The sequence below is a fragment of the Vulpes lagopus genome, chromosome 11 (assembly GCF_018345385.1).
Source record: "Vulpes lagopus strain Blue_001 chromosome 11, ASM1834538v1, whole genome shotgun sequence".
NCBI classification, from domain to species: Eukaryota; Metazoa; Chordata; class Mammalia; order Carnivora; family Canidae; genus Vulpes; species Vulpes lagopus.
The window spans coordinates 80,724,330-80,750,607 of NC_054834.1; the positions used below are offsets into that span (position 1 = coordinate 80,724,330).

Below are 26,278 nucleotides of genomic sequence, written 5' to 3' on the forward strand. Positions count from 1 at the left end.
CAAATAAATATCAGATAGTGAAACAGCAGACGACTAATGTTTCTGATACTTACCAAGTGACAGGAATTATTATAAGTGCTTAATAAGTATTAATTTACTTGATATTTGGAAAAACTCCTATGGGATGCGTCTTTAAAATGCTGAGGAAATGGAGAATTTAAGAAAGTGATAACTTGCCTGAAGTTACATGGATAGTAACAAAACTCATATTCCAACCCAGGCAGTCTGGTTTCAGAGAAAACAAAACTTTTTTTGGAAGTTACGGAGAAAAGTTATATGAAAAGAAGAAAATATTTATTTCTAATATAAATCAAAATGGGAATAAGTAGTGAGGGAATTAGGGAAGATTGTGGAGGCCTAGGGAGTGTCCCAATCAGATATAAATTCAGAAAAACACAGGAAAAAGGACATATCCAGAAATCAAGCACATTGTGGCTTGACTTTTCCAAGTCAATCACAGGCTACTCTTCTGGAATAATCTCCAGTTCCTTAATTTTTTTTAAGAGTTTATTTATTTATTCATGAGAGACACACAGAGAGAGACAGAGACACGGGCAGAGGGAGAAGTAGGATCCCCACAGGGACTCCTATGTAGGACTCAATCCCAGGACCCTGGGATCATGAGCGGAAGGCAGATGGTTGAGACCACTAACCCACCCAGGTGCTCCATCTCTGGCTCCTTTCATCAAGAAATTATTAAAACTTCCCTGAGATGCAGACTGTATTTCTTGTAGGAAAAAGTTTGGAGAACAGAAAGGCAAGATTTATATAATTAAAGGGTAGAAACATCATTGTCATTCTGGACCATTCTATAATTCTATAACTTGTGATAAAGCAGCTGGAAGCCAACAAATTAATACCAGAATTAATTCTCCCTAGGAGATAACTTGACGTACCCATTGTGGAACCAACCAAAAAAAGTCTAATTAAAAAGATTAAATTTGTTCATGTAAGAAATATATACATCAACTAATAATGTGTCTGATTCATTTCAAAGCTCATCATAATCTCATACTATTTTCTAAATCCCTAATTATCTACCACTTCATCCCAGAATGTGAAATCTGCTCCATTCAGATCAGGCTCCTCATTCATCCTTCAACAGACCCTAGTAATTTCCACGTTGCTGACTTGTTTCTTTTTCTTGTACTATACTCTCTTGCTCTTTCCAAATTGCAGGATTTTTGAGGCCCCCACTTGAGATTATGAATTCTTTTACATTTACATTGTCTTCCCTTGTGCTTATTCCTCTTGTCCTATTATATTTACATTTCATGCCATGACATCTACAACTATAACATTTATAGGTAAAGGAACATTAATCATGAAATGCAGCATGTCTTACAAAGTAGGATACTTTGGAAATTAATAATAACAATAAAATACAGAATAAAATATAAGTGAATCCATGTATGCTTAAGATTTTTCAGTTAATATATAATTTTGTGTCAAAGTTTTCATGAAAGTAGAACATTATACATGCTTTTAAAATCTTTCTTTCCTCATTTCTGTTGCCCTTTTATTATGTATTCAGTAAGTATCTTTGTAGATCCAAATATTATAAAAACCAGATTAGTTAACTCATATAGTATTCCACTTTATGGATTTTCAACAAATATACATAAGTGAATATATATGTGCATATATGTGTATGCGTATATATGTATAGGTGTGTGTTTGTGTGTATTTTAACAAAGAGAATACATAAACATGTATACATATATGTATACATATGAGAGCAAGGAAGAGTTGAGCATATGGTCTAGGAAGCTGAGAAGTACAAAGCTGAAGATGAAAAGTAGTGAGACCAGGTGTTTTCCAAGAATTGCTTGAATACTATGCATTGAACATGAAAGCAACTGTTGAGGGCAAGATCAAGGATGAGGACAAAAAGATTCTTGACAAATGTAATGAAAGCATCAAGTGGCTTGATAAGAATCAGACTTCAGAGAAAGAAAGGTCTGAACATCAACAGCAAGAGCTGGGAAGTCTGCAATTACAGCCTTACCAAGCCCCAGGGTGTGAGAGGCTTGCCAGCAGGAATGCTGGGGAGTTCCCTGGTGGTGGAGGTCCTCCCCTGCTGGTGCCTCCTCTGGGTCCACCATTAAAAATGTTGATTAAGTCCATCTTAGCATAGACTAGCATTGTTTTACACCCAAAAACAAACAAACAAACAAATAAATAAATAAAAATTGAAGCACTCAAATTTGTAGCAAAGTCCATGGCAGTTTCAAAGTTGATGCTATAGCAAATATCTGGCCGTTCTTGATACTTGAATATGGAATGTGTGCACAGGGAAAAGAAATAACACTGCACTTTATGAGCACTGTATTGTAAGGGAAAGTGCAATGTCTTAAAACTGTATTTAAAAATGGCATAAACAAATAGGCAACATATAAAATCTATGCACACACATACATATCTCTATATATGTATGTATACATGTGCATACTTCCAAATTTCACTTTTATTCACTCTTCCAAACAATACTTCACCAAACTGCAAAGAACTACAAAGAACTTCTTTGCAAGTGCCTCCCATGCACATGCTGTGTTTCCAGAAGAAAAATGACCACCAAAATGGAATTGGTTATAGGTATTGCAAACACTTTTCTCAGACATGGATTTCCTTTTAATTTACAGGGATAAGGTTGCTGTGTTGTTTTCTCTTTCTGCATAGATGTCATAAAGATGCTTTCACATATTTTCTTATAAATGTTGCAGTATTTTGCTTTTACGTATAGGTATTTAATTCATCTGGAATTTATTTTTGAGTGTGTATGAGGTAGGCATCTAGTTTATCATTCTCCATATGGAGAGCCAGTTGTCCTAGCATAATTTGTAGGAAGAGTGCATCTTTTCTTTGCTGATGTATAACACTGCTGCCAAAAACACCTTCCAGTATATTCAGAGGTCTGTTTATGCTACATTTTCATGATTTTTTTAGTCTTTTACTAGTCTATTTACATACCATAATATGTTTGGCTAATATTACTTTGAAACCCCCTAGTTTGGACATCTAATGGACAAGTTCCTGTAACTTGTTACTTTTCAAAATATCATGGCTACTCCTGTTTTCCCTTATATGCCTTTTAGATATCTTAATAAGTTTCATGAAAAATCACGTTGATATTCCTTTTGGAGATATGCTAAAATTTAGTCAATTTGGGGAGAATTATTATCTTTAAAATGGTTTTTTTTTACATTCAACGTGGTATTATTTATTTTTTAAGATTTTATTTATTTATTCATGAGAGACACACAGAGAAAGAGACACAGAGAGAGAGATAGAGAGAGAGAGAGAGGCAGAGACACAGGCAGAGACAGAAGCAGGCTCCATGCAGGGAGCCCAATGTGAGACTCGATCCCGGGACCCTAGCATCACGCCCTGGGCGGAAGGCGGCGCTAAACCACTGGGCCACCGGGGTTGCTCCCAATGTGGTATTTCTCATTCTTTATTGCATCTTCTTTCATGCTCTTTAATAATGTTTTCTTAATTTATCTTTTATGATTTTGGATAACATTTCATATCCTTACTTCTAGATTTGTTATAACAATTTGGATATTTAGAATAGAATTTTATTTTTAAAACTTATTTTTTTTTATTTTAGAAGAGAATTTTAAAAGTTATATTATCTAACTAGTTCCTGGTATGTGAAATAATGCCAATTTTTGCATTTGATTTTAGAGCTGACTATATTGTTGAAACATCTCATAAATTTTCAAGGTTTTTCGTTAGTTGTTTTTGGAACTTGTGTGCTTAAAAATGTATTATTTATGAATAATCAGGGTTTTTTTCAGTCATTAAGTCTCATTTCTTTCGCTAATTAATTGAGTTGACAAAAATATCATTTGATTCAATATTAAAGATATATAATTCTTTGGATTAATTAAAGAACTGATTTTTTTCAAATTCATTTTTATAATGTAGTTTATAGTACTTTCCTATAATTACTGTCTTCTCTTACGTCTTTTTTTTCTATGTCTTTCTTATTTCTACATTGCTTTTTAACTTTTTATTGAAGAATGACATATACACTAATCAAAATGTATGACTTGATAAATTTTTACATATCGATATACCCAATTTTCCAACCAGTTGAATCAATTTGAACTCCTGTCAGCACTGTATGAGAATTCTAGATGTCTCTGTCCTTGGTATATACTTGATATCACTAATCATTTTAATTATAGCCACTGTGATGGGGTATAATTGTTTCCTGGTTCTACTTGTCATTTCCCTGATGACTAATAATGTCACACATATTTTCATATGCATGCTGGATATTTATGGATATATTTTATATAAGTATGTTTACTGCATGGCTGTGACTTTCCTTTTCACTTTCTTATTATTGTCATTTGATGAACAGAAGTTATTTTTTACTTTTATGATAAATATTTTCTGCATCTTATTTTAAAAATCTATTACTATCCCAAGGTTATGAATTTATTGCTCTAGATTTTTCTCTAGCAGCCACTTGTTTTATCTTTAACGTTTAGGCCTCAAATCCATTTCAAAATAATTTTTATACATGGTTTGGGGCAATAGACAAAGTTTTGGGGTTTTTATATGAATATTTATTTTAGTACTATTTTTTGAGTACTATTTATTGGAAACCTTTTTCTCTTCACTGAATTGTAGTGGGTTTTTTGGTTGTAAATCAAGTCACTGTAGGGGTCCCTGGGTGGCTTAGTTGGTTAAGTGTCTGCCTTCAGCTCACATCATCATGATCCCAGGGTCCTGGAATGGAGCCTGGCATCAGCATTGGGATCCCTGCTCAGTGGGGAGTCTGCTTCTCCCTCTGCCCGTTCCCTCTGCTCCTGCTCTCTTAGTCTCTCTCTCTGAAATAAATAAATAAAATCTTTAAAAAAATAAATAAACAACATTACTGTATACATGTAAGTCTATTTACAGACACTTTTTTGTTCCGATGTTTTATTTTCCTAAATACACCCCAATTACCATATTTTAAATATAATAATAATATGGAATAAATCCAGATGGCAATGGCATAAGTCTTTAGTCTTGTTATTCTTATCTTTCTAAAATAATTTAGGTTTCTTGTTTTCTTTTCTGTGATGTTTTCTCTTTCCTGAGTGTTTTCAAAGAGCCCCATTTTCCTATATTTATCATTTTTTTTTTGTTTTGGTCCTTTTCTATTGTAATTATTCTTGCAATTATCATTATTCCTCTTCTTCCTGCTTTATATATTATACTTGTTTTCTGTTGCTCCCATAAAAAAATCATCACAAACCAAGTGGCTTAAACCCACTCAGTGCTTTTATAGTTGTATAGTCAGAAGCCCAGATGAGCTTTACTGATTCTTCCGCTCTTGGTCTCACAAGGCCAAAATCCAGGTGCTGCCTTCTTATCTGAGGGAGAATCTGTTTCTAAACTAATTTATGGCATTGATAAAATTCAGTCTCTTGTGGTCATAGGGTCAGCCCTTCATTTCTATACCTTCATTTCTTTGCACTGTGACAGCTAGGAGCCTCTCTCAGCTCTTTAATGTCACCAGTATTGCTGGTGTGGCCCCTCCATCCCCAAACCAGCAGCAGTGAGCCATGTTTTCCTTGTGCTTCAGATCTCTCTGACCTATCATATCTCTTCTTCCTCCAGAAAGTTCTCCACTTTTAGGGACTCAGATGCAAAAGAGCACTTGTTGCACAATTTCACAAATGGAACATTAGAAAACCCAAATCTACAGCTCTATTGATCAGATAAGTGGTTTCTTGATCACAGGTAGAAGTTAGGATTGATTGAACAGGGTCTTGGGGGAACATTTTGGGATGATAGAAATATTCTATATATTGATTATGTTAGTGGTTAAAGGTGTATATATTTGATAAAACTTCTGAGTTATTCACTCAAAATAGTTCAATTTATATAATGCAACATATACCTCAGTAAGTTGATTTCACAAAAAATATGGTTCACTGTTGTTCAGATGAGCAATATTAAGTTCAATCATTTGTTTTGGAATATGTTGTCATAATGTACTAGGAAGAAAAGACAGCTATTATGTTCTAACTTTGTTTCACCCAGGGATGTTAGAAACCTTTTGGAAGAAATGGTATCAACAGAACAGATTTATTTATTTATTTTCAGATTATAAAACTGGGAAATGTTCAGAAAAGATTTAGTGTCCTTGAAAGCCTCAGACTGAGTCCCAGCAGAGAAAAGACACAAGAAAATCATTCCAGAAATTTGAAGTTCTGAGAGTTACAAATGTCTATATTAGATTATGCATTTGCTATGCCTTTCTATCTGAAATTAATTATTTGGACTGTGCATTTGGAATATCTCTTCCTCAATTTTAATGACTTCTATGCCAAGAAATGCATAACATGTTTAAACAGGAATAATCTCTGAGAGGGTCAATTTCAAATCTGTTTTGTAAGTCCTACAACACATTTTCTATTTTGTGCTAAGGACAATATTAATGATTATCATGACCAATAGAACCCTGCCCAAATTAAAATGTCATGTTTTAAGAAATAATTGCCTTAAAGGAGTTCCCTTGACTTGATGCTTATAATGTTAGAGAGCCTCTAAACAGCTTTTTAAAATTTTCTAATTTTAAAAATTATGATATGTATAATATACAGTTTAATGTTTTAACAATTTTTAAGTGTATAATTTAGTGATATTAAGTACATTCACATTGTTTGTAACCATGACCACTATCCAGTTTTGGAAATTATTTTTATCTTCCCAACAGATGCTTCATACCCATTAAACAGTAACTCACCATTCTCCCCAGCCCCTGGCTTCCACCATTCTCCTTGACTCATCCGTGTGGATTTAGCTTATTAAGGAGAATCATACAATATTTTTCCTTTTTGACTGCCTTATTTCACTTAGTATAAAGTCTTAAAGTCACATTCATGTTGTAGCATGTGTCAGAATTTATTTCCCTTTCTAAGCTGAATAATATTTCATTGTATGTATGTATGTATATATGTATGTATCACATTTTGTTTGTCCATTCGTCTATCAATAGACTTGGGCCGCTTCAACATTTTGGCTACTGTGAAAAAGGGCTCTGTGAAGATTAGTATACAAATATCAGCTCAATCCCTGCTTTCAATTATTTTAGGTATATACGCAGAAGTAGAATTACTGTGTTACTTGGAAATGATATATTTAATTTTTGAAGAATGAGCGTACCATTTTTCACAGTAGCTGCATCATTTGTCATTCCCACCAGTAAAGCAAAAGGGTACAAGGGTTCTAATTTTTGTACATTCTCATCAATACTTAATATTTTCTGTGTTTTAAAAAATATTTTATTTATTTATTCATGAGAGACACAGAGACAGAGACAGAGAGAGAGGCAGAGGGAAAAGCAGGCTCCCTGCAGGGATGCGGGAGTCGATCCCAGGTCTCCAGGATCATGCCCTGGGCCAAAGGCAGGTGCTAAACCACTGAGCCACCTGGGGATCCCCAATATTTTCTGTTTTTATGGGGGGTGTTATTTGCTTTTTTATACCAGTCATCAACATGGGCTTATATCATTGTGGCTTTGGTTTGCATCTCTCTAATGAGTAGTGATATTGAACATTTTTTCATTACTTGTTAATAATTTGTATATTTTCTTTGAGAAAATATTCATTCAAGCCCTTTGCCTGTTTTTAAATCAGGTTGTTGTTAAGTGGAAGAAGTTAACGTATTCTGGATATTAATCATTCATCACAAATATGATATGCAAATATTTTCTTGCAGTCTAGTCTCTTCCTTCAGTTGCCTTTCCACTCTGTTGCTAGTGTCCTTTAACACACAAACATTTTTTATTCTGATGAAGTCCTATTTATCTATTTTTTTTTTCTGTTGCCTGTGCTTTGGTGTCCTATCTGAGAAATTCTGAATAGTTTTTTTTTAATTGAACTGAAAAACCTATATATATATTTTATAAAGCATTGTGGAAAACATTTGAATTTCACTTGCACAAATGTAAAACTTAGCAATTAGGTCTGAGTCCTTTTTTTCAACAGTCAGGAATAAGTAAAAATATGTTGTCTGCTCTTAAATCTATCCTAAACTGAGATGTAGGCATTAAAATCAATTGTTAATGCCTGGTTAAAAGGTGATTATCAAGATAGTATAGAATGTGGGGTGTGTGTGTGTATGATGTTTAAGTTATTATCAAAATGTAAAGACAAAATTTTAAAAAAAAATCTTAATAAAGAGGGACACATGGGTGGCTCAGTGGTTGAGCATCTACCTTTGGGCTTGGATTGTAATCTGGGGGTCCTGAGATCGAGTCCCACATCAGATTCCCCATACCGAGCCTGCTTTTCCCTCTGCCTATCTCTTTGCCTCTCTTATGAATGAATAAATAAAATCTTTTAAAAAATCTTAATAAAGAATTGACAACCCCAGGAATATATTTGTTCATGTTCATGTTTAAATATCTTATTCTAGTTGCTTAATTATATGCAAAAGAATTCCTTAAGGCAAAATTTGTTGACATACCTGAACACCAGTGGAGTTGTCAAAAGCATATTTAACAAAGGCTTTGAATATACGCACTGTAGTCTCTCTAGATGAGACTCTCCTGTGTTCAGAGAATGAAAGTAGTGTTGTAAACACATTCCTTACTCTTTAAATATGCTCTGGAGCAGTAATGGAGGCTTGTCACATTCACCATTGTGCTAATCAGTCAACAAATGGATAGTGGCATAACACATTTCTCCTAAATGACTTTTTGCTTTTTCTCATGATAATATCTGTAACTTCCTTAAAAATTGTTAAATGTGGGATCCCTGGGTGGCCCACTAGTTAAGCATCTGCCTTCGGCCCAGGGCGTGACCCTGGGGTCCTGGATAGAGTCCCACATCAGACTCCCCTGAGGGAGCCTGCTTCTCCCTCTGCCTGTGTCTCTGCCTCTCTCTCTGTGTCTCTCATGAATAAATAAATAAAATCTTCTTAAAAATTGTTAAACGTTACTAAATCAAGATATGGAAACAACCTAAATTTCCATTAGTAGATGAATTGATAAAGAAGAGGTAGTATACATATATACATGTATATAATGGAATGTTGCTTAGCCATAAAAAATGAAATGAAACCTTGCCATTTCCAACAACATAGATGTGCCTAGAGCTATAATGCCAAGTGAAATAAATCAGTAGGAGAAAGACAAATGTCATGCGATTTCACTTATCTGTGGAATTTAAGAAATAAAGCTAATGACTAAGCAAAGAAAGAGATATACAAACAACAACATAAAACCATACTCTTAAATACAGGGAACAAACTGATGGTAGGAGATGGGTGAAATAGATAAAGGGGATTAAGAGTACACTTATCCTGATGAGAACTGAGAATCCTAAAAAACTATTGAATCATTATTTTTAAAAATGTTATTAAATCAGAATTGAAAATAATTAAGCATCTTAGGATTTTATTATATGATATGCTATGTATATATATATATAATATTTAAAGAAATTCATGCAACCACCTCATTATGTTTAAAAAAATACAAACTTACTGTGTTAAATTTAAAAGTTAATATAGAACTTAATGATGGATTCTGTGGAAATGGAATTATAGTCTCAACTTTTAGCCCCTTCAAAAGCAATGTCCTAATATAGGTATATTATTTCAGCATGATTGAAATGATTTATTTTGGTGTAAGCATAACTCACATTTATGCTATGTATGTACTAATAAAGTTATTAATATACTAAATCTGATTATTTAAAATACTGTATATATAGTCTATAAATGACCAGTGAAGAGTCACTGTCATTTTCATATTTTTCTCTCAATTGGTTATTCAATTTATCTCATTATCATCTATTTGTCAAATTAGACTTACTTATAATTAATGTCATCTTCAATCAAACCTACACTTAAGTAGAACGATGTATAAAAAACAGAAGTTCTTTTTTAATACATGGAAAATACTTCAAGTAAAAATTCGAAGCCGTACGCCAAACATCCTTTCTGCCTGTTAGTAGGTTGCCTATGATATGAACTGAAGCAGAGTGGCCCACGTGCTCTCCGTGCTTACTGGCCAGACACTAGTAGTGGAGTGATCGCTCTACAATCACTATGTCAATGCTGACTTGCAGGTTAACGACAAAGGTTTCACTTAGCTCTTATTATGTAAGAGGCATCATGCTAAATAGTTTACCTTCATCATCACATTTGAGAAAACGTGGCTTAGAATGAATGCACATTAGAGCCATGTTTAAATTCAGGAGCTAAATAACCTGATTCTGTTAGTCTGTCATAAAAAAAAATGTAATAAATATCAACCAATTAGTACAGAAAAGTTTATGGTTAAAAGCATGTCTTTAGGGGATCCCTGGGTGGCGCAGCGGTTTGGCGCCTGCCTTTGGCCCAGGGCGCGATCCTGGAGACCCGGAATCGAATCCCACATCGGGCTCCCGGTGCATGGAGCCTGCTTCTTCCTCCGCCTGTGTCTCTGCCTCTCTCTCTCTCTCTGTGACTATCATAAATAAATAAATTAAAAAAAAAAAAAAAAAAAAAAAAGCATGTCTTTAAAACCACCCTCCCCAACTCCAGTGTTCCTATCCTGGACAATATTCCAACAGTCTTTCTGTTATATTTTTTTCTCTTTTCTCGTGATATTTTCCCCATAATTATAAAACAGTGTTTTGCTTTAATTTCTTATTTCATTAACGGGGGAAATACCTATTGATAACATCTTAAAAAAAAAAAAAAACAATTTCGTTCATTTTATCCCTCCCTTTCTGTGCTCTTCTTTTTCTTTTTCTTTTTTTTAAGATTTTATTTATTTATTCATGAGAGACACATGAGAGAGAGAGACAGAAAGAGAGGCAGAGTTGAAGAAGCAGGCTCCCTGCAGGGAACTCAATGTGGGACTGGATCCCAGAACCCCGGGATCACGCCCTGGGCAGAAGGCAGATGCTCAACCACCGAGCCACCCAGGTGTCCCTGTGCTCTTATTTTCTCAATGTTTGATAGTTATATTATTAATTTATGGGTACTGATTGCTTACATAACTTTAAATGCTATATTGCATTATTATTTTGCATCATCTACATTTTACAGTATTTATTTACTCCCTGTTTTTGAATATGAGAATAATACTGCTTCTGAAATCCTTTCTTTTTACTTCCCCCTTTCCATATACTATTTATATTTGCTTTAATTTTACATTGTCAAGGTAATTGATATTATATTGCATTCCTAATCCATCTAACTCTTTGCCCCTTGACTCTGAAAACTGAGAATAATTTGAGAATATTTTTATTATTATTTTGATGAGGAACGGTTGTCCATCTCTAGTATGCTAAAGTTCAATTTCATTCTAACATGACTCTCCCTGAGTAGTGCAGTTAATCCACAGTCAGGCCTTCAGTTTTCTGCATCCTTCATCTGTCACTTCAAACTACATATACCTGCTAATTTAGAACCTTCATTCTCTCCTGGGTTCTCACCAACAGTTACATGCTTGCACCTTTTAACACCTATGCAGCAGACTACTGCTTATAGTTTCTAGAAGTTTTAAAAATCTTGTCCTATAATAAGGACATTCTCATTTTCCATTCTCATTGCTTTCCATTCTCATTGCTGTTACAGATTTATTTATTTTATTATTTTTTTGGTAAAACTATATTCTCCTTTCAGGAAGGTTTTGCGGCTGAAAGGAGAGCAATGCATTTGCACAATCCATCATTTTCAAAAGGAATCCATGAAAATTGTAACTCTGCTCAGCTGTGTCCATGGTCAAGGTTTCTTTTCTCTAAATGAATGGTGGTGATGGATTCAGCATCTTAGCTCTTTTTCAATTATGTCTAGATTGCAGTAGATATTTTCCAATGTCACTCTTCTAGGGAAAGTCAAGGAGATTGGGTCAATCCTTAGAATAGCATGTAAACAGTAAGGTAGCACTACAGTAGGTCTTCCTGTCACGGCGAGTCAATAATCATTCAATATTCTTTTTACCTACTCCTTACCTGCTCAATCAAGGTAAGTGCCTTAATTCTCATTATCAACACCTAAGAGTGATGTTGGATTTCCAATTATTATTAACTTACTATCTTATCTTGCTTAGGGAGACTAAAAATTAAAGACCCATATTATTTTATTCTTCAGATATAACTGACCAGTAGAGGTTTACTAAGTTTTTTAATGATAACAAGCACAAACATAAGATCACTATCCCTTACCAACCTCCCTGGAAAGAAAAAACACAATACGATTCCATATCTACTGTTTCTCACATTAGACAAGCACTGAGATCCATAGAGCAATGTTGGCTTGAGGGAAAAGCAAGTAAAAGAGGAGAAACTCCAAAGCAGGACAGATGCCTCTTCTGTTCTGGAAGGAAACTAAGGTAATTAAAAAAAAAAAAAAAAGATAAACTATAATCAAAACAAAACAAAAATCCTGAACAGACAGGATTTAGACATCTATATGACCTACTTTAATAAGTGCAGAGTTCAGGACTGGGCAAAGGGGAAATGTGTCTTTGCGCATTTTGGACTTATTTCTTAGAGCCAGGATTACAGGGATGAAAACAAATCAACGAAAATAAAAAATATATCAGGATATGGTCTAGCACTAGGAAATGTTAAAGACAAAAGAAAAAAAAAAAAAAAAAAGAAGCACTCTCGCTCTTTGCCCAGTACACAGATTAAGATATTTGAACCAAGGAAGTGGGAAAACTCTGGGCAAATCTAGTAACATGAGGCCTCTGTTTCCCGGGGTATCTAGATTCTGTTAAGCTGTGGTTGCTTTGTTGCATAGGACAAGACTGCTTCCAAATCGCACTTGTTCCTGCAGTAGACTTTCTGATACTCTGCATTCCTATCTTCTTTTGGTTGGGGGGGTTATGCTGGGAGAAATGTGGATTGGTAATTTGCTATTCAGTTCTTTCAAAGTTAAAACCTAGCTAAGTGTGATTGTAAAATTCTTCTTTATATTTTACCTAAATGCCTCCTGCTGCTACTTTATTTCAATTCTTCCTTTTAACCTCTCTTTCTTGCAAATTCAAAAACTAATTTTTGACCATGCAATGCTTTTCAGCAGGGATCCATAAGGAAAAATCAGATGCCTTCATGCTACATGAACATTGTATGTAGGTAGATATAAAGGTGAATTTGGCACAAATTGTCCTTTTTTCATTCTTTTTTTTTTTTCACATAACATATTAAGGAACATCCAAAAGCATCACTATAAAATTTACAACACTAAGGAACAACTTGCTTCTTTAATCCTGTAAGAATCTATAAGAAGTAGAAAGCTAAGCTAGAAATCCAGGATATTTGCAGTCTGATGAACACACAACAGAAGACTCAACCAGTCTTCAAGAACCAGATCAATCTAAAAATTTATCAAGAATCATTTGGGTCCAAGCCATGATGTGACTGGATATATGATCTGATTATATACTTCAACTTTTTAGAATCTCCTAAAAATGGACTTAATTATGTCAAAATAGGGTTGACAAATGGAATGTACCAGATGTCAACTAAAATTGAAAAGTTCTAAGGAGCTTGGCTAGAACACATACTATAGGACAAAAGTGCATAATGTAACAACACATTTTAAAATTTATATAATTTGATTGTTTCCATTTAAATCTAGCAGCATATGTTTATGAGCAAAGTTGAAAATATAGACAGAAAGAATGTCAGAATATTTAGAACCAATAAAAGAGGTTTTTTGTTCCTATTTCTTTTGTTGTTTTTTTAAATCCAATTGACATGCCCTGGGCAAGAACTTGCATTGTGAAATTTTGCAAAGAATTCCACTTCTAGGAGGGAACCTACATCAGGACTAATATTTAAGAACAGCTTGAGTTTTACAGGCAAAGGGTGGCAAAACTACTTTAATAAAGCTCACCCCTGCTGTTCTTGCTGCTGGTACCTCCTGCAATGCATTAAACCTTCTCTATGTGCCAAATGACTGTGGTTTTAATCTACAATCATTAAAATACTGAGTCTTTTAAATCCTGGAGGCACAGAGTTTATAACTAAGGAGTATTACAGAAGAATAGAGGCATTCCAACTGGGAATCCAGATATTTCAAAGATCACCCAATTATGTCTATTGATCAGCTTGTGGACAAAATGTTTATGCTTTTTTTTCTATCAATGATTATGCAAAAACAGATTTTTCTAAATTGAGTTTTAAATTAAGATTTTATTTATTTATTTGAGAAAGAGAAAGCATAACTGGGGGTGGGGTGAGAGGGCAGAGAGAGCAGGAGAAGCAGACTCCCCGCTGAGCAGGGACCCTAATGTGAGTGAGGCTCCATTCCAGAACCCTGGGATCATGACCTGAGCTGAAGACAGATGCCTAACCCACTGAGCCATCCAGGTGCCAAGAGCTTTAAATTTTTTAAATAAACATTTCTGGTAGGTACTTCAAGAAGCATGAAAGATTCCCAGATTTTCCTATAGCAAACTGCCAGAAATTTATAAAAGAACCAATCAATGGAAACTCTAATGTTCTCAGTTAAAGAAAAAGTCATACTAAGGATAATGTGAGCTGACCAAATGGATAGAGTTCACATTTCATCATCATCCCACCATTTCAAATTTTCTTAAAAATATTTTTATTTATTTATGAGAGAGAGAGAGAGAGAGAGAGAGGCATAGACACAGGCAGAGGGAGAAGCAGGCTCCACGCAGGGAGCCCGACGTGGGACTTGATCCCGGGACTCCAGGATCACACCTTGGCCGAAGGCGGCGCTAAGCCCCTGGGGCTGCCCATACCACCGTTTCAAATTTAACCATTTTCATCAAAGGATATTTTCTTATGAATTTATTATCTGTCACAAGTGGCACTTACCCTATTTGCATAGTCTCACAGTTGGGGACCAAGAAACACCATCAGTTTAAGCACATACATGCATTTGAATGCTCCGTTCTAGAATTAGACAGTTGTTGCACTTCAGTATGAGAAAAATACTAGCAATCATCTAACACTTAGAATGGTTTTTATGTGATAATGAATGACACGTAATTCTCTGCCCTTTGATGGCTCCAAATATAAATAGGCAATGTATCTTTACTTGATTCAGCATTTACAACTTTTTTAGGACATAAGGCTCTTGAGAGCAAAATACAATTCTTTAGTAATTTTAACCAACAAATGACAAATTCACAATTTATTGGCTAAATTGAATTGTTCTTAGTTCTCCTATTTCCCAAAGTATAGACAGGTTGCAATATGGTGGTAAAGTGTGTGCTTTGATTTACCTAGAATATGATTTCTTTTAGTCCAAAGCTAATTTACATGACTTCCTCATCCTGGGATCCTATGTTAATCAGAAATAATAAAAAAAAAATAGCTTGAGTGATTTTGTCAGCAGCTGCTTAAAGTGTCTTAACTTTCACTAAAAATCAGGTGGGTGGTGGGGAGCAAATCTAGATAAAACAGTGTTGGTTGGGGAGGGGAGCAAATCTAGATAAATCAGGCTAAAAATGCCATAAAGCATAAACTTTATGTCTTTTTATGCCTTATACTTTTTAAAAAAAAGATGTTATTAAAAATAAAGGTAGAAACTCAGATATTGCCTATAAATCTTGAGTGATTACATTTTGACAAATATGAGGAGGCACTGCATTTCCCTAGTCAGTTTTCATTGCTCAAACATTTAATTACACGTATTATGAGAAGGAAACACAGTGAAGTATACATAGAAGACATAGTATTACACAAATGGTTTGTTTTGCTGAAATATGTGTATCACCATCTTGTGCTTTCTTTTTCCTTTTCTTAGCAATAAAATTTGAAATTAGACTATTATTTACCTACTATTGGTTTTATAAAATTAAAAACAATTTGATATTTAATGAGAAGATTTATGGTAATACAGAAACCGATTTCATTAAGTTCAAGTGGGTCTCCCTCTGCAACAGGGTGGCAGTCTACATCCTGGTAGATTTTATTCATACATCAACTTGTACTTATGGAACGTGGGTCTTAGCAGTCATATGTTGGTTCTCTTACTGAGCTTTTAAGAAAATTTGACAAGTCTCAAGCATAAAAATTTATTTTTTAATTAATAATTTTTAGAAAGGTAACTCTCATTTTTTGAAAGGCAAAGTAGTATAAAGTCAAAATCAGTGTTGGGTCAAAGTAAACACCACAATTCTTGAGCCAGTTGTATGAGTTTTAATCCTCGCTACACTGTATGATAGCCATGTGGCCTTGGACCAACTACCTACTTGCTCCATGCCTCGCCTCTAAAACGGGGATAAAATAGTATCTACCTTGTGGGTTATTATATGACTTAAATTAATCAATATATAAAAAACATCTTAGAGTAGTGCTTGGTGTAAGTTAGTATTATGAGTGTTCCTTCTTGCTATTATCATTTACTTAAATAAAAATAATAATATTTTCCCATATTACTACATAAAATGATCTCCCAGTTTGTGTTCAGCAGACTGATTATGAATCTAGCTGCAGATAAGAAATGTAAAAGTCTCTATTCAAATAATTAGTCCCCCCCTCATTATTTAATACCTAGCCTGATCCAAGTATTTTGACACTCGTGTGACCCTTGCAGTCCTTTAATTTTATTATGTGATGCTGTGGAGAGAAGCTTCCTCCCAGATCAATATTCTAACATGTTAAGAGGCAGAATTCTAATGTTTTTTCAAAAGATGAGAAGTTTCAGGGCACCTGGGTGACTGAGTGGTTGAGTGTCTGCCTTTGGTTCAGGGCGTGATCCTGGAGTCCAGGGATCGAGACCCACACCCAGGTCCCCCAGAGGAGCCTGCTTCTCCCTCTGCCTGTGTCTCTGCCTTTCTCTTTGTGTCTCTCATGAGTAAATAAATAAAATCTTTGGGGAAAAAAAAAGGATGAAACATTTCAAATTTCAGTCCTCCTCTCTGGCATACGTGTTGATTTATGGCTACCTCTCCTATCAGTGACTACTGGAACTTTGTCACATCTGTAGTTGGGCTTTTGCACTATCGTTGGAGTTGTTGGCTCACTTTTCTGTCCCATACTCAGTTCACAGAAAAATCTTCCTGTTGTACACCTCACACTATAGTTTATTTGCTTTTAATAACTTTTATTTGTATATTTTATACTTTATAACATAGTATACATTTTATTTCAAAAAGGAAAATTTCAATGTATGAGGAATAGCAATATTTCTAAATATTGGTCTTTAGAAGTGATGAAAGCTGTTAAAAAGATGAACTTATGGGGATCCCTGGGTGGCTCAGCAGTTTAGCACCTGCCTTTGGCCCAGGGCGTGATCCTGGAGTCCCTAGATCGAGTCCCACTTCGGGCTTCCTGCACGGAGCCTGCTTCTCCCTCTGCCTGTGTCTCAGCCTCTGTCTCTCTGTCTCTCGTGAATAAAGAAAATCTTTAAAAACAAAAAAAGATGAACTTATATTAAACAGTCTATTGTCTAAGTGCATTACTCCAAAGAGTAGTCTTAAGGAATAATATTAATTTTTCTTATTACTTTAAGGCTGATAATAATCACACCAATAACAATTTTAATAACAAAATGACTTCATTATAGGTATATATATATTTAAAGATTTTATTTATTTATTCACGAGAGGCAGAGAGAGAGGCAGAGACACAGGCAGAGGGAGAAGCAGCCTCCCTACAGGGAGCCTGATGCAGGAACCAATTCCTGGGACCCTGGGATTATGACCTGAGCCAAAGGCAGATGGTCAACCACTGAGACACCCAGGTGCCCCTATAGGTCTAGTCTTGATAGAGAAGAGTTTATACTCAACCATTATACTATAATCAAATTGAAATAATCTTCATCTGGTTCAAAACAATGTTAGATGAAATCACATGAAAATTATAAGCCTTAGAAAATTACGTGCCCCCTCATCCTGGCCAGTAATTCTTGGTTTGTTTTATTTTGCTCTTCTTTCTTGGTTCAACGAAGAAGCAAGGGGTCACAATGTACATTTGAGACTCTGTTCTCTATCTGTCGGAGACCCAAGGTTCGAGCACTATTCATGTAGGGATGAAGATTTCATCAGGAGCCAGTTGCATACGGAATACAGCGCTCTAGACTCCACTGAAGTTTAACCTTGAAACCACAAATCCCGGTGGCGTCAAAGTCTCTCTACTCTTCCCATTCATGTTTTCCTTTCAGTATTGCCTCCATGTAGGGTCAAAGTAAACTTTACTCTTCTCAGATTTAAGGTTTGTTTAGGCATCAGGGTAACAAACACCTTTGTGACAACTAACTTACTGCTTGGGAAACTTGTCTAACAATTTTCTTATGGAAGAAGAATAATAAGGTAGGGTAAAAAAGAATAAAGAGTTTGTAATTATGGGGGCATAAAATCATGCTGAGACTTTAGTAAGAACCCAAATTTCATTAGCAACAATATCAATAGTCAGACTTCATGCATAGTCTGCATCTACATGTTTGGTCTTTAATTCTTAGTATTCATTTATCACTTTTCTGCATAATGGAGAAACCGAAGCCCATTATAACCATGCAAGTAAGCAAGTCTATAGCAATATGAGAACTCAGTACTGTAAGCAACAGTAGGAAGGGTAAGAAAGCTAATGATGTGAATGGGATACATTTTAGGGAGGGCTCATTATAACTAGGATGGAGCAGCTGAAATGTTTTATAACCCATGGTGCATAAGCTTGAGAATAAAAATGGATGGAAATAGATGATATTGAGTTAGCTGGTTATTTTATGAAAACCCAAAACAAGATGAGTACTTAGAGAAAAAATAATCAATCACAAAATTGTGTTGCAGGGGGAAAAAAATCACAATTCATAATGAGTGGCTCAGCAGGTGAGATCCACCTCAGAATAGGAGAGCTCGAATCCTTGTTTTGCTACCTAGTTGCTGGGTCTTTATGGGAAAACTATTTCACACTTCTGTGTTGCATTTTTCTCATCTATACAACGAGGATGATAATAGTACTTTCTTCTTAGGGTCCTCTGAAGATCAAATGAACTAAGATCTGTAAAGTGTGAAAATATCTGATCCTTGTGGGCACTCAGTTGTTTATTGTTACTACTGCATGAAGAAAAAAACTGAAGAACTTGCTAATGAGAAAAAGAATAAAATATGTAAAGTATAGGCAAAACTTAAGTGACAACACGATCAGAGCATATAGCCTTGTTTTTACTTCATTTAAAAATCACCTTTAAAATAATAGATCACAACCATTAAAAAAATCACATAATGATCAGTTCAAAGTGAGAGTTTTGTCAATCAAAAAGATTATTTAGTTCAATTCTTACAAGTATGTACAAATCAGACATACAGAGAAATGTATTACATATTTCAAAATTTTGGGAAGTTTACATACTTTTCCTTTCCTGTATCCCTTAATATTCTTACTTCTTTTGCCTTCTCTGTTTCTCAGTTTATTTTTTTAATTTTTGAAAATTTTAATGCATTTTAATCTTCTCTAAATCATCTTGACATCTCACACTAAACAAATTCTTCTTGCAAATTGTCCTCAAGATATTTTTTATTTTATCTTATTTATTATTATGATTTAATATATTATTTATGGCCTAATTACTTGGTTTTATTTTGGTCAGTCATAGATTATTTCAAAAGTTAACTCTAGGTTATCATGTAGCTTATTCAAAAAGTATCAGGTAAATGGAGCCTGCTGAGTTATAATTTTTTTTTTTTGTGGGAGCTCTATTTGCATCAACATTCATTAGTTTTCATACAGAATTACAAATTTTCTGGAACAATTTTAATATAAAATTTCTTCCTATTTTCTTTATGATTCCACATTATGATCTGCATCATTTAAACCAAGTATAAATAAAGCAACTGTTCTGAACAAAGCAGACAAAGGAAGCGGTTGCCTAGCAACAGAAATCACAGAACAGATCCTGAACTCCTACTCAGATGGAAGCTTCCTACCTCAGCTTGGTGGTGAAAACGTTTCTGAGTATCCATTCTCTAACCGTGTGTGCCCCTCACATTCAGAGCACATGCAGTTTTTGATCCTACTATTAAATGGAATTGAAAATTAAGAGGCTTCAGTAGAGTTTATACCATTTATTTAAGGTCCATGAATTACTATATCGAAGATGATGAATAAGTTACACGCCTGACATGTTCATACTTTTGTTTTAGGGCTGAGTGACTATGTACCTGAGAATTATTCCAAATGCTCATGGGGTGACCATATGGGCTGAGCTGGAGATTAAAATGCATCTGAATCTGCGTGTGAACAAATCCAAAACAAGCACTGGGACACCCTAGAAACCAAGTCAGCTTGATGAGCCCATTTTGGGAATGCTGTTGTATGCAGCTCTGGGAATTGCATATGAGGATTTGTGAACCCATGCAAATTACAACTAATTTAGATTTTAATTCACATCATAATTCCCTGTGCTTGAGCATAGGAATCTTCAAAAATGATGACAGATTTTTTTTGTCATTTTGCCTCGTGTGTATGTTTTTGAAGTTTCTCTCTGAAATTATTATATTAAGGAAGACCAGTATGTTTTTAAATTATTTTAAAATTATTTTGGGATCATAAATTAAGCTTTTTATCTATTTTAATGTTAGATGCATAGAATTGCATCGGTCTTTAATTCTGTTTCGTTGTGTGACATCATCATCCAGCCTTGCAAAGCATCCTGCATTTTAAATATTAACTTACCAGTTTGTTTGTTTGTTTGTTTGTTTATGATAGTCACAGAGAGAGAGAGAGAGAGAGAGAGAGAGAGGCAGAGACATAGGCAGAGGGAGAAGCAGGCTCCATGCACCGGGAGCCCGACGTGGGATTCGGTCCCGGGTCTCCAGGATCGTGCCCTGGGCCAAAGGCAGGCGCTAAACCGCTGTGCCACCCAGGGATCCCCCCCAGTGATATTTTTTAAGTGCCAACTAGATGTCTGGTTATCGCTTATGGGTAAGTCAAGCCTGGTCACTGATGCCAAATTCATGGGCCAACCTGCAGAGATTCTGAGTGGATGACACTGGAATGCCCTCCCATGTGGGCAAACTCAACCTAATTCAAGCCATAAGTACCAACTCGAGTGGAATATAATTGAAGGAGATCATTATTGGTGCCATGTAAAGGGCTACTTGTAACAGCAGAATGTGTGAGACCACAGTCCAAAGAGAGAGACAACAACACGACAGCCACCAAGGTGTTCATGGAGACATGAAGAGAGTAAAAGTGGAAGGAAGTACGTGGTTGAGGATCTAGACCATGGACCAAGTCAGGAAACTAGTATCTAATTCCTAATGGGGACTGTATGTGTGGGTGAGAGTAGAGGGAAAGTTGGTGGCCGGAAGAACCATGTCGCCCGGCACTGTGTTTTGAGAATCAAGTGAGTCAAAAAATAAAACACGGTCACTGCTCTCAAGAGTTCATAATTAAATGGGGGAAGGTGAGCGTGTGGATCAATGATTCCTATCAAGTGTGGCAAACACAAGAACAGAGGTGCTCCTAGGGCATGTTGCCAATAAGAGGGCCCGGTGGGAGTAAGTGCGCAGCAGGGACATAGTCAGAGCTTTGCTGACCTAGAGAGCATCCCCTCTCAGTAGTTCCAGGGGAGCTGAATTCTGATGCAGGCAAGGGATTTCCAGGCATCTCTCCACAGAGATTCGCTACCCACTGCACACACTGTCTACTTTCCTACTCAATGGCCTCCCACAGTCCCTAGACTTCTCTCAGCTACACCCACTGTATACCTTTCGTTACCTGTACAAATCAAGACTGGTTTTGGGCTTGCTCTTTCAGAGCAGTTGCCTTTCTCCCTCTTTAACATAAATGCCTACATCCCTTGCAACTCTCCCCGCTCCCTGCAAGTTCTCTTTCATTTCAATAAAGTAGGTCCCTTCTTTACAGACATCCAGTAACTGCATAAAAATAATGCAGAACGTGAGCAGTTTAGAGACACCTATCTACATACATGTTCGTTTTGGTTCTGTGATTGATTTCACAGTTTCCAACTTGCTGCGAAATGAAAACACACAAATAACTAGATGGAAAAATCTACTGGAACTGTCCAAACTGCTAATTATTTATTTCCCTCTCACCTCTCTAATTTGCTCTGGGGAAATGAATAGGATCAGCATGGGGATGCATGCAAGGTAAGTGGCTCTTTGATAGATTGTTCCAAACTCTGCCTACGTAAGTAAAATTTTCTACTTACTTTATAGACCCATCCTGCATGCACTTCCACCTTCCATGTAGTTTTGGAAAACAGAGTTTGTTTGGATTGAACATTAGGACATTTTCCTATTTGCAATTATTTCTTCTTTTCTGTATAGCAAATAATATTAGAAGGCACCAGGCTCTGTGAGTAGAATGAAAGTTAAAACAAAGACCAGCAATGTCAGAAATTATGTAGATGGTCGTGAAGCCATACTTGTCCTTGAGGGGCAGCAGAATGGGAAGAAAAAGCATAGGAAATTGAAGAATTAAAATTGACATTTTGACCCTATCATTTACTTACCATACAGCTTTGCTAGGTAGTTGACAATATAGGAGTTCAATTTTCATTGCCAAAAATTAAAATAGGGATGCCTGGGTGGCTCAGTGGTTGAGCAACTGTCTTCGGCTCAGGGAGTGATCCTGGGGTCCTGGGATCTTGTCCCACATTGGGCTCCCTGCAGGGAGCCTGCTTCTCCCTCTGCCTGTGTCTCTCGTAAATAAATAAATAAATAAATAATTAATTAATTAATTAATAACATCTTTTTAAAAAAATTAGAGTAATGCCTAGCTCTCAATGTTGGTATTAGGATTAATTGAGATAAGCAAAATTAAAGGGTCTGGCATATAGCAAGCTCTCAATACATAATGGACCCCCCTTTTTAGTTTCCCCATTCTTATTGTCCTGATGCTATTAGTCTTATTTCTGGCTGGTTAGGGCACATTAATAATTAGATTTAATTTGCAAATTTAAACATTGAGTATTGTTAGACTTTTGCAGTAATGAAAAATCAAACTTTGCATCCTGTCATTCTAAATTTTATGTAGTAGTGGACTTGACACTGAGTGAATTATTTAATTTCTCAGGCTCCACTCTCATAGATGGCCAAGTGGAGGGTTTTTGTTTTTTTGTTTTTACTTTTTTATTTATAACAAACTTCAGCCTGTGGTATAGTATTTATACATAGTTGTGTCTATGACAATTACATTTAGAATTCAAAATTTTTCCCCCATGACTATAGGGAGTGGCTGTTGATACCTGAGAGGTAATGTTTCATATCCTCAGAGCACTGTTAGTTAAGGATGTGTCCTCCCCTGACTTTTTTTTTTAAAAAGATTTTATTTGTTTATTTTAGAGAGAGATAAGAGAGTGTGTGGGGCTTGGAGTGAGGGGAGAGGCTAAAAGGGGAGAGGGAAGCCCCAGCAGACTCCACGCTGAGCATGGAACCTGACTCTACACTCCACGTCTGGAGCCTGAGATCATGACCTGAGCAAATCAAGAGCCTGGCGCTTGACCCACTGAGCTCCCCAGGTGCCCCTTCTCCCCTGAATTTTGACATAGCTGTTTATTTACATTTGCATTTGTTTGTTTGTTTACTCATTAATTCATTTATTCATCAAATGTGCTAATGAATGCTGAGTGTATTCCAAATGACTTTTTATTTGTCAGGCTTTATTCCGCAAGGCACAGACCATGACTTCTTCTTTCCTATAATTGTGTACTTAGATGCCTTACGTATTATGATCACTCAGTTCTACTGAAGATGATTCTTGGGAAAGAATTGTTGTGATACACTTACTTTAACATTTTCTGTCTCCCTATGATAGGATGACAGGGGAATGAGATGGGTTGCTGGAATTAATTAATATAAAGGCAATTACTTTGTTTATTCTGTATCATATGTACTTATCTTTTATTGTTAGAAACCAATCATGTCTACTGCTGCATACTCATGTCACATCTTTGCCAATTCAATATTCCATTGACATTATTAAATAGATTGCAAAGTTCAAGAATTCACTCTGGAATGCAAGGACAGATTGCTTTGGGCTCTGGACATACCCACGGATAAATTTCAGTAAATGCCAAAGGACAAGATCAGTGATTGATCATCTGAAAACTAATATAATTAATATAATATAAATCCTTTAATCAATTAAGTGATGTATTTTCAAAGTATCAATCCGATTTCTATGTTTTTGAAAGGTTTCTTCTGTATGATCTGAGTCAGAGAATAAATACCAGATGGCTGATGAATTTCTACTTAAGTTGTATTTTTTCCCCAAACTACAATAAAGGCTTTTTACTGGATCTTACAAAATAACCATCTATTTAAAGTATTATTCATGTATAAAGTTTAAAGAATAAATAACAATATTTACAGCATTTTTTTAGTGATGCAAATAATTCTATTTCAGATAGATGGTAAAACTGAAATTTCAGAAGTTAAAAAAGACTTGTCATTTTCAAATGTCATTTTGACAAACCCAGGGCTTTGAAACCTCTGTATCTATCCATAATCATTCCATCTCTGATTGGTTTTTACTTCCCAACATGACATTATTCATGTCAGGGCTGCATAAAAAGTTGATAGTTTTGTAAACAAATACATACAGATAAGACCTGGGTTCTGATGACTGATATCTATACCATTTGTTAAGATATTTATGTTCTTGCTTTCAGATGCATACATAGCCCTTTGTCTAGAGAAGCGTCTTCCAAGGGGAGGTCTGGCTACATCAGAATTACTAGGGAAATCTGAAAAAAATGAACATTTCAATACTATGCAAACTTCTTGAGTCAAACTCCATGAAAGTAAAACCCTTGAACTGATCATTTTAATTGGCTGCCCTCATCATTGTTATGGACATCAAAGTGTGAGAACTGCTGCTGCTCGTTCACCATTTGATTATGACCTTCCTCCAATATGAGATTTTCATTCCAGACACTCTTGATTACCTGGAGAAACTGTCCAGTCATGCAGAGCATCCAGGTGTTGAGAGCTCTGAAGCAAAAATTATCCTTACAAGAATAGATGATACTCAATAGTACAGCCCAGTACAGTCCTTGTAGAGAAAAAAAAATCCCATACAGAGCAGAGAATATGATGTCTCTCCAGGTTGAGACCGGGAAGCACATTCTTGGGAAAAGTGATTTTCTTTCTAGAGTAATCAGCACTTTGGGTACATATACATCAGAAGCATATATGTAAGTTTGAGGCTGAAATTACAACCAAATTTTGTTGGTGTTTTATTTCTCTTAAAATGCTAGTAGGTAATCAAGTGAGAATTTTCTTGCGGAGGTGTAGACAGTATGGTCTCATACAATGCTGTCCAATACAAATATAATGTGAGTCAAAATGTGAGTCACATGTGGAATTCCAAATTTTTTAATATAGCTGTGATATAAAAGATGGAAAAAAGTGAATGATATAAACTTTAAGAATATATTTCATTTAACCTAATATATAAAACGATTTTTATTTTAACATGCAATCAATATACAAATTATTAAGCTATTTAACAAGTTTTGTTTCATCTCAAGTTTTCAATATCTAATGGGAATTTTTCACTTGCAACAAATCTCAATTCAAACTCACCATGTATCACGTATTCAATAGATACATGTGGCTAGTGGCTCTCCCACTGGACTGTATAGATCCAAGAGAAGAGTTTCATTTAAGCCTTGTGCTCACCACTTCTATACTCAGTGATGTTCATCACGTTACATAAATTTGGAGCTTGCGGTTTTCTCATCTGAACAAACATAAGACCAGAATAGTATACATAATACATACCTTACAACATCTATACTGAGGTGTAATATCTACCTGTTACTATGCTATCTGCAAGGTATGAGTTATATGTACGGACGGTATGCTGGTATGTTAATTATTACAATGACTAAACACCAGAAATTTCTCCATCTTTGAGTTTAGTAAAAAGATAAGATAAGATAATCTTATGTTAAGATTATCTAGGTAGTTACGACAGAGAAATGCTCTTTGCTGAGTATAGAGATAAGGGTTATGAATCTAATAACAATGACAATTCTGGCTTTCTGTGCATGAAAATCCTTTATCCTCACATGAGGCAGAACGACAGTATCTGGTGCACACCATCAACCTGTACTTTTTCTTATAAAGAAAGATAAAGATAACCAGGAACAACTTGATTTTTAGTGACTTTTAGGGCAACATAGTTATCCATCAACTTCCCAGATCTATACATTAAAATGCTTCACCTGAAGAAAAGCCTGAACTAAGACGTCTTACATTTTGGCTACATAACACTGAAGAAGCTCACCAAATTAGAGTAGGTTCTGTAACAAGTATGGAACAGGTTGACATTCTAGAAGACATATCTGAGAAAATTCCATTTCTTTGCTTTAA

The 26,278-nt window shown here is 35.4% G+C and overlaps 1 pseudogene; it reads left to right on the top strand.

The window, feature by feature from the left end:
• The first annotated feature begins 1,849 nt into the window (after positions 1-1,849).
• Positions 1,850-26,278, top strand: part of LOC121471681 — a 40,494-nt pseudogene continuing 16,065 nt past the window's right edge.